This window comes from Nothoprocta perdicaria, unplaced genomic scaffold (genome assembly GCF_003342845.1).
Source record: "Nothoprocta perdicaria isolate Ctin4 unplaced genomic scaffold, notPer1 scaffold_71, whole genome shotgun sequence".
NCBI lineage: Eukaryota > Metazoa > Chordata > Aves > Tinamiformes > Tinamidae > Nothoprocta > Nothoprocta perdicaria.
This window is the reverse complement of record NW_020455988.1, coordinates 2,532,048-2,540,336: the sequence shown is the minus strand read 5'-3', so window position 1 is coordinate 2,540,336 and position 8,289 is coordinate 2,532,048. Positions and strand designations below refer to the sequence as shown.

Genomic DNA, 8,289 nt, shown 5'->3' with positions numbered 1-8,289 from the left:
CTCTGTGCTTGTGGGATAAATCAATGCAATGAATAGAAAACAGRAATTTATGCATGCAAGAAAGGTTATGTTTTTATTATTTAATACAAATAAGTAGGTCATATCTGTAGCTGTTTAGCCCATTTTTAGAACTGAAGCTCTAAATTCCATCAYCCGTTCCAGTATTTTGAAACTCACTACTAATTAGGGAGCCTTAGCAGACAAACTAGCAACAGAGAAAGGCAGATATTTAAAAGTGCCCCTGGAAAGAAAAATAATCTAGAAACACTTGTTTTGGAGACATTTTATTTAGTTGTTTGTGATACAACCCTGTGCCAAATATTTTTATCCATTATAATATGTATGCAAGGATTATTAAGCACTAGGAAGTTCTTCACAGTAATTTAGCAATTCACTGCCTTTCTCAGCCCTCCTTTAACTGAGATACAGCACAGGGAGCTGTGTGCACACGCATGCTAATCTGTTGCGATACAAAATGGATTTGCGTCACTGCCCACAAGTGACTTATAGAAACCRTGTGAAGTAAATCTGCCACCCTCCAGGGCTTTGCGTAGCGTGGCCTGCAAACAGCGACAACAGCTTTTCTGCAGAGCAAYGGTGGTCAGGCTTACCTGGTTCACTGAATCCTGTAACAGAGCAGAGTAAATAACAGTTGATTATCATGCCCGCAGTTACAGTAATTGTAGAATCATTATGGTTGGAAAAGACTTTCAAGACCAAGTCCCTCTTTCAGCTGAGAAGATAAGGCTTTCTAACTGCTGTAATGCTTGTGGCTGCTCGTGTTCTATTAACCAGGTAGCCTATTAGGGCACTTCATAGAAACGTAAATACTGGAGCTCTAAATGAGCTTGCTGTTGATGCTGTGAGCAATCCAGCTACGTTGACAGGGTGCCCAGCCTCTCAGCAGGGTAACTTGGCCATGTTACCTGGCTCCTGGTGAGTGGGCTCATTTAAATGTGGCATATAGGCATGGAAATTGGATTGGAATTGCTAGTCAGAAATTCCCAAATAACTTGCATATGCATGCTTTTATTTCATAACTTTTGCTGTTCTGTTTTGATTTAGTTAGTCTTATTCTCTAATGCTGTTTTCTACATACAGATCAGTGAGAAATAACTGTTGTCTTTTAAAATTGCACTGGATGTTATTCTGACATCTTTAAATGTGGATCAGTCTCTATCATTCAGAAACTCATTAAAGTTTTGAAGGGCAAAAACTTCAAAGAATTTTAAGGTGAGCAAAAATTTTGGCATCTTCATTGAGAATAAACTACAGAGCTCCATGCTGCAGGATRTTATGGGTGATGCAAGATCTGCATTGGGACCCTTTTCAGTTTGTAACTGGTTTTCCTAGGCTGGATACCTATGAGGAAGCATAGTTCCTGGTTTCCACCTGAGGGAGGTGTTTGTTCTCAGATTTGACTCGTTTTCCTTTTGCTTCAGTTTCTCTATTGCAAACACACATATCCTTGTTTTGGATGTGTTTATTAATCTAAGCTCATCAAATGGGTGACTTTCTCTTGTGCTTCATTAAGCATCACAACATCACTCATCTCATATGTCACTTCTGGATTTCTATTTATTATAAAATAGTATTGTGAGGAATGTGCTGTATCACCTGAAGTAGAAGAAATCTATGCTAAGCATAGAGGCATTTGGCAGATGGCTCTCTTGTCATTAGCCTAAGACATAACCCAGTGCATGCACTAGGATAATGTGTTTATCAAGTACACAGGACCTCTTAAACAGAAGTAAGGGAGCCTGAATTGCACACAAGCAACTATACCTGCAGGGCTGCCAGCTAAGAGACCTCTACAGCCAGCTCTGCTGCCAGGAAACAGCTCTTCCCCCAAATTTTGGTGTCTGCCTCTACTTTTTGCCTCACTGTCAATTTCTTTTTTTCTGCCTTGCCCTGTAGTTTCACTTGGTAAAACCTCTAGTCAAGCGGTGGTTGCCCACAAGAATTGTGTTTGTCTGATACAAAACACCTCTAATCAAATGCAAATCTAAAAGTGAGGAGGGGAACGTTATTACAGTGTCACCTCTGATCCTTTTTCTTGGAACAACCTTATCTTTAACTGAAAATATATGCACAGCTTCTTTTGGATGAAAGCTTTGCTGGAGCACCTGCCTGTTGCTCAGGACAAGTAATAAGTTGCCTTGGGTCTTTTGTTGTGGCTGGCTCCAGTGGGGTTCACTATCATTACGTGGGAGAGAGAGAAACACGCTGGGTGGCTGGGAGTAAAATCAGGAAAACAGCCTTATAGAGCCTGGGGACCCTGCCTGTGATATGCGACTTGCCCAGAGGCTTTTGGATCTGATTTTACTGTGAGCCTTGCTTGGAGCGTTCTGCTTGATAATGCATGTCCTTAAATGTTAGCTCTTGCAAAGATTTCCTGCTTTAGGTATTTAAGGTATTGGCAGTGAAATGTTAATCGTCTTTTGTCTACTTCATGATTACATACGAGCTGGAACAAGCTGCTGCATGCACAAATCAAAGTTATACCTATCACTAGATGAGCCCAAGTGTACTGCGAGCTGTGCTCTTCAAGGGTACCATTTTAAGTTTAAATTGAGCAGAAACAAGTAATAAAGAAAAGGAGTTTTGGGGGGCAGGGGGAGAAAGCAAGATATTCAGAACTGCTGCCAAGCTCATCCATGCAGGAAACTGTAAGTACAGATGGGACATAGGTGTTGGGCAAATGCATAGGGGATCTGAAAGCCAAGCACAAAGCCCTGCGGGTTGAAGTTAGCCAGCACTGTTTGTTTTCTGACTGACTAGGAAAAGCTTTTCCCCTGGAAATGTTAAACAGACCTCCCTGCCATTAGGTTATCTGCTTAGCTCCATAATAGCAATTCTACATATGGAAGGGATGGCCTTGGCATTTGGGGTGAAGAGGGTCAACAGAGATGAATGATGAGGTGTTTTCCATACAGCCAGCGTGGCCAAGAGCGGAAGGGTTTATGGAAGGCCCTTGTGCTCCAGGGCAGCCCAAGAGGCTGCCCTGCCAAAGCAATTGCCTGCGCAATCCATCATCGCGGCGAGGAGGCAAATGGGCGAATGCAGGGCGAGGCAGCAGAGCTGTTGCCGATCAGTCATTGTCAAAGTAAGATACCGAGCTATGAAATGCTTCCAGAGAGCTAACATATTCCTCTGTCTTAGCAGCCCATAAATCTTTAGAGAGAATAAAATTCTCTCTAATTTTGCAGTAATATTGCTTGAGAGATCTAGTCGTTGCCAAGTGGTAAGGTCTCTTTCAGAAACACTAACTGCTTTCCAATATTGATGGCTTGAGCCCCCAAAAGCTAAAAGTGGTTAAAGTGGTTTTTTTGGGTTCAGATCACTATTTGCAGTTCAGACTAACCTCAAAGTAATGAGTTTAGGCTGGATACCCCAAACCTCAGCTACAGTAGGCACTTGGCTATTAACCATTTCATGATTTGAACAAATTAATGCCAATGGTGGGACTAAAGGTTCCTTAAGGATTTAACTTGAGGTTCCTTATTTATATTGCATTCATATCTAAAAGCCTAAAAAGTGCCATTTATGTTGTACTTATAAATGGCATCAAGTACAGTAAGGGGCTATCTGTCAAAGAATGTATTCTCATCAAAATAAAGTGAAGAGACATAAGAGTAGAAGCAGAAATGAAAGCTGAATGAAATTAAAGCAAGTAGCTACCCCTCATAGGTAAAGCTGATGTCTCAGTTGCCAGCCCTGTGCTCCTCCTGTAGATTCAGTGAACATCACTGACTTCTCAAAGGGAAGGGAAAGCAACAGGCCCTGCCAAAAAGCAGTGCAATAGCAAACCTTAACCTCCTTGCCCTGGAGTTCCCCAGCTGCATTTATTCCCTTGAAGGCAAACGGGGAGGAAAGCAAGCAGCCTACAAGAGCCAGCTAGCCCCTTTGGAGGTGGGCTGGAGCAGTGTGTTCACAGCTCAGCACAGCAGCTGCAGGAGCAGAATACTTGGGGTGCTTGTTGCTGCTGTGAATGCAGGTTGTCTGGTTTGGCTGGCATGGTTCAGGGACTGGCACTGGCAGATAAGCAGCACCACATATAAATTAGTAATGAGCAGTTGTAGCTGTACTCTTCCCCTCCCCCCCCAATGTTTATTATTCTGTTCAGCTGTGCTGCAGGAGCTTGGCCTTGGAACTACATAGCAGTGAACTAATATTATCTGTTATTGAGAGAAATCTCAACAGCAAAAGAACTGGTGCTATTTTTTTCTATGGTGCAGTTGGAGAAAATAGGGGTAAAAGGTACTTCTGAATTTTAGGTCAAACTCAAACCAGGAAGATTTAGAAAGCATTTGAAAATGTGGATTGAAAATTGTGTCAGATCGATACAAACTAATGAAGGGTAGCATGCAATTAAAGCTGGAGTGGAAATAAAACTTCTTACCTAGGTTCTAAGTGAAAAAAGACTTCTCTTAATACCTCTGCTGGAACAAATAATCCATTTCTAATTAAAAAGAGCTAGAATGGAAGTGTGTGATGTTATGGCAAATATCCACAGCTGAGGTATCATTACACTTAATGCCAGACTGGTTAACTAAAGAGACGTACATCAAAACACTGTGAGATACAGAACTAGAGAATAAAAAAAAMCTGGCTTTGGAAAAGTGGCATATGTAAAATGTGTCACATATTGAATTGTTATGAAAGTTGCGTGTTCTGCCTTCTTTTTAGCTTTTCTTACCTTGGAGTGCTGAAGTGTTCAAGGAGAGGACATACCAAGTTCTGGCAACCTCATCTTCTAAAAACAGCTTCACAAAAGCACMTCTCAAGCTTCTAAATTAGGCAGGCTCCAACGATCAGGATGTCATCACTTCATGTCACCACTGGTACCTGAGGGCATCAGAAAACTGTTTGGACTGTAGTCATTGCACTTACCTGCTTAAACCTCATTGTTAATCAGAGAAAATGAGACCCTCAATCTTTATTTTATGGAAGGTGCATATATAAATATTTCTCTTACAACAAATCCATATTCACATAACTTGGCTCTGTTTGATTATTACTTTCCTGGCTGAATACCTCTTCAATCAGCAGAGACTGTTTATGAGATAATTTGGGCTTTTGGCATCCAATGTGACTACCAGATAAACTAGATTCTCAAGCAAAATTCTAGTTTATTCCAGTTTACTAGATTACTTAATATTTTATTCCAAAGTATTTGACAGTATTTGAGACATACTTCAGACAATGTTCTTTTTTTCTTTTTTTTCCTGCTGCTCTTACCGTACTGTAACTGGGCACTGTAACTCTGATTTATTTTCCTGGTTTCAGAGGTTCAGTTGGTTCAGTTCTCTTTGAAGCAAACTGGTACAGCTCCTTTAACAGATTTTGTTCTCTAAGTTTATGGATTAAATTTAAATGCCTGTTCTGACACTAATGTTTTACTTGAAAACAAGTAGGTTTGATGTTTTAGGTATTATTTTAGTAGGTAAAGCCATTTCTGCAGGAAAGTAATATTCAGAGACAGAAGGAGGGTCAAGAACTGACCTAAGCAGTTACTCAGCATGCAAAAAGGTGGAAATTACTAGGCTTGCCTTAAGTGGAGCCTGTTTGTTGGAATAGGAAGTATAACTGAGAGCGTTTCAAACTGTTACATGTATCTTAGAGGCTTATTTGGCCAAATTACACAAGGATTTGGTGTTTTGCTATTTCATCCCAGCGTTGCTGTACGAGAAGTAGCGGCAGAGGTGAGTGCTGCTGCTGCTCGAAAAAGGTGAGTGTTGTTCTGACAAGTGAGCTCCTGCAGGTCTCTGTGGAGTTTGGTCCAAGACGTTGCTGTCTGGGACTGCCTGTCCCCAGACATGAGTGTCCCCATGAGAAGAGAAGCAGCAGGGCAAAGCCTTTGCTGTCGCAACACGTTTTGCTGTTGGTAAGGGTAGGGCTSTGCTAAAAACACCAGCACTTCCTGAGCCAAGGGGTGGGAGGGCTTAGCTTCACCTCTGCTGCCCCGAGGCCCCGCAGCAATGTGGAGCAGAAGGCTGGGGAGGCAGCCAGCTGCTGGCACCGCACAGCAGCACGCACACCCGCTTGGTACACGTGGGTCCGAGCCTGGACACTAGATTGCCAGAGCTGTTAGCAACATCCCAGTGCTACCTGGTAGTCGAGAGGCCCAGCAGGAGCATTAACATGCCAAAACTGGAGCAGAACAGCAGACAGCCCTGTGTGAAGCCTGTCACGTGCTGCTAATAGCACTCAGCGCAGCAGTTGTCTTAGCAGCGTGTTATTACATGTCAGACATCCAGACGGGCTTCAGCGCGCCAGCAGGAAGCCAGCAGCCCCGTGCCTGCAGGCTGTCATCACTGGGCAGCAGGAACTGCGGCCTGCGACGAGYCCTGCAGCATTCCTGGCTGCAAGATTCACCAGGACTCCTCCGGGTTTGGCTGGGGTCAGAATCCCTCCCTCGCTATCCCTCGCCCTAGTCAGCCTCCCCAATCCAGAGTTACCAGGTCTTGTTCCATGTTTAACAGGGAGCCCTGCCACAATCCCTCTCACAAACCAACCATGCAGTATCTCAAAGACAAAAGTTTTTTTGCTTGTTTTGTTGTTTGTTCGTTGTTTTTCCCATCTCTTTCTGTTGAGAAGCCCTTCCATAGCCTCACCACTCTGTGCTGAATATAGCTCTCAAGTCCAGTCCTATGGACTTGGAGTTCAGGATCTCAGTGTTTGTTGTGGTAGAGGCTGAACTTTGCTCCTAGACCTTAGGAAGATTTTTGGATGTATTGATGTTCCTATTTCCACTTTATAAAATGAATAGGCATGTGTTGCACTCTATAAGTTGTTTTCTTAGACTAGGTAGCCATCCATTTTAACTAGAAGAATGAATCCTCATTATCAGAGCCAGCAGTCATTTGAAAAAGCTGATATTCTTGCCAGGGAATTTTATCTTCATTTAATTTCTTGATATTGTGCAGAAACTGAGCTTATGTAAAATGTGCAGAGTTTGGGTGTTGTGGATAATTTATTGACTAGTTTCATGCTCTTCCTTTGGTTCTTCTCTCCAGCTCAGTGAATTTAAGATTATTTCTGATTCAGTGCAGTAGTTCCAGCAGGAGGGCTTGTGAATGAAAATATTTGACATATGTCCTTTACTTGGCACCTGAGAGTTGCTTCTGGATTTGGCGGGCTAGGACAAGACGTATTCCCTACTCTGGAGAGCAGTTTGGTTCATGAAGTTTTATTCTCTGCAGACTGTTATTTGTGGGAATTAAATATATATATATATATTTCAAAGATAGCTAGATTCTTTTTCCTCTCTTCATTATCCAGCCTTCTGGGTGGTTCAGCATGGCCTTTGCTATTTGAGCCTTTAGGAGAAGTCCCAGAGCTYTCAAGAATTGATTTGTAAAATAAAAAACAAATCAAGGTAAACAGAAAAATGTTCCAGAAAATAAATTTWAAAAAAAGTCTGCTTTTGAAAGAGGAAGGGCAAGCAAACACACGTCAAATCTTTTCATTTTCAGGTTACATCCATTTCTATAGTGCGTTAGGTATTTTAGCCTGTTTATAAATGAATTGTGTATTGTAACCAGGGGCTGCCTGCTCCATATCTTTCATTTAATGCCTTAGCTTTTCCCTGGAGAATGAAAYGGCAGTTGAACTTTGCATAAAGGGGAGTGCACCTGGAATACAAAAATGCCTGAATCTATGTCCTGTTTTTAGGTCTGTATTTTCTTATGTGTGGAGTATTATGAGGGGAAAAAAACATGTCTTCTGTTTGCAGGTTGTGGAAAGTAGGTCTTTCTGTTTAACCAGTTACAGCTGTTGCTAATTYGGATTTAGAAAGCTGAAAGAATGATTAGGTCACTGCACTACTGGGGACAGAGTTCTGCAAAAAAATGCTTCAAAATTGATCCTGCAGCTCAGCGTGATGTTCCCTGAAGACAGGCACTGGAAGTTAGAAAAGATAAATCCACTGTGTAGTCTTAATGAATCTTGCCTCTAAAAATTAGCAGTATATATATTTAAACACTTCACCCAGACTAATCTGTGTCCATAAATTGAGGCTTACAAGCTGACTTAATAAAGCACATCTCAGTATGCTATTTGGCAAATACTTAAAGGACTTCAGTTGGTACAATTACGCTTGGTTATACTTATTATAACACTGTTTTAGGTTAGTGAGGACTGATAAGGTTCAGTCAAATTCTATTTGCCTAGCTTTAGCAAATATAGTGGATTTTTATATTCATTTTACATGAAACAAAACTTTGACACAGTATCTCCTTCCTTCCTTCCTTCCTTCCTTCCTTCCTTCCTTCCTTCCTTCCTTCC

General features: G+C 41.8%; 1 long non-coding RNA gene across 1 annotated transcript in view; it reads right to left on the bottom strand.

The window, feature by feature from the left end:
• Positions 1–586: 586 nt before the first annotated feature.
• The window catches only part of LOC112957301, a 14,734-nt gene continuing 7,031 nt past the window's right edge, over positions 587–8,289 (bottom strand). Inside the window, exons 2-3 of the long non-coding RNA XR_003251196.1 lie at positions 4,700–4,848; positions 587–626 (exon numbers count right to left, since the gene is read on the bottom strand). This is a non-coding gene — a long non-coding RNA (uncharacterized LOC112957301). The remainder of the gene's footprint in view (positions 627–4,699; positions 4,849–8,289) is intronic.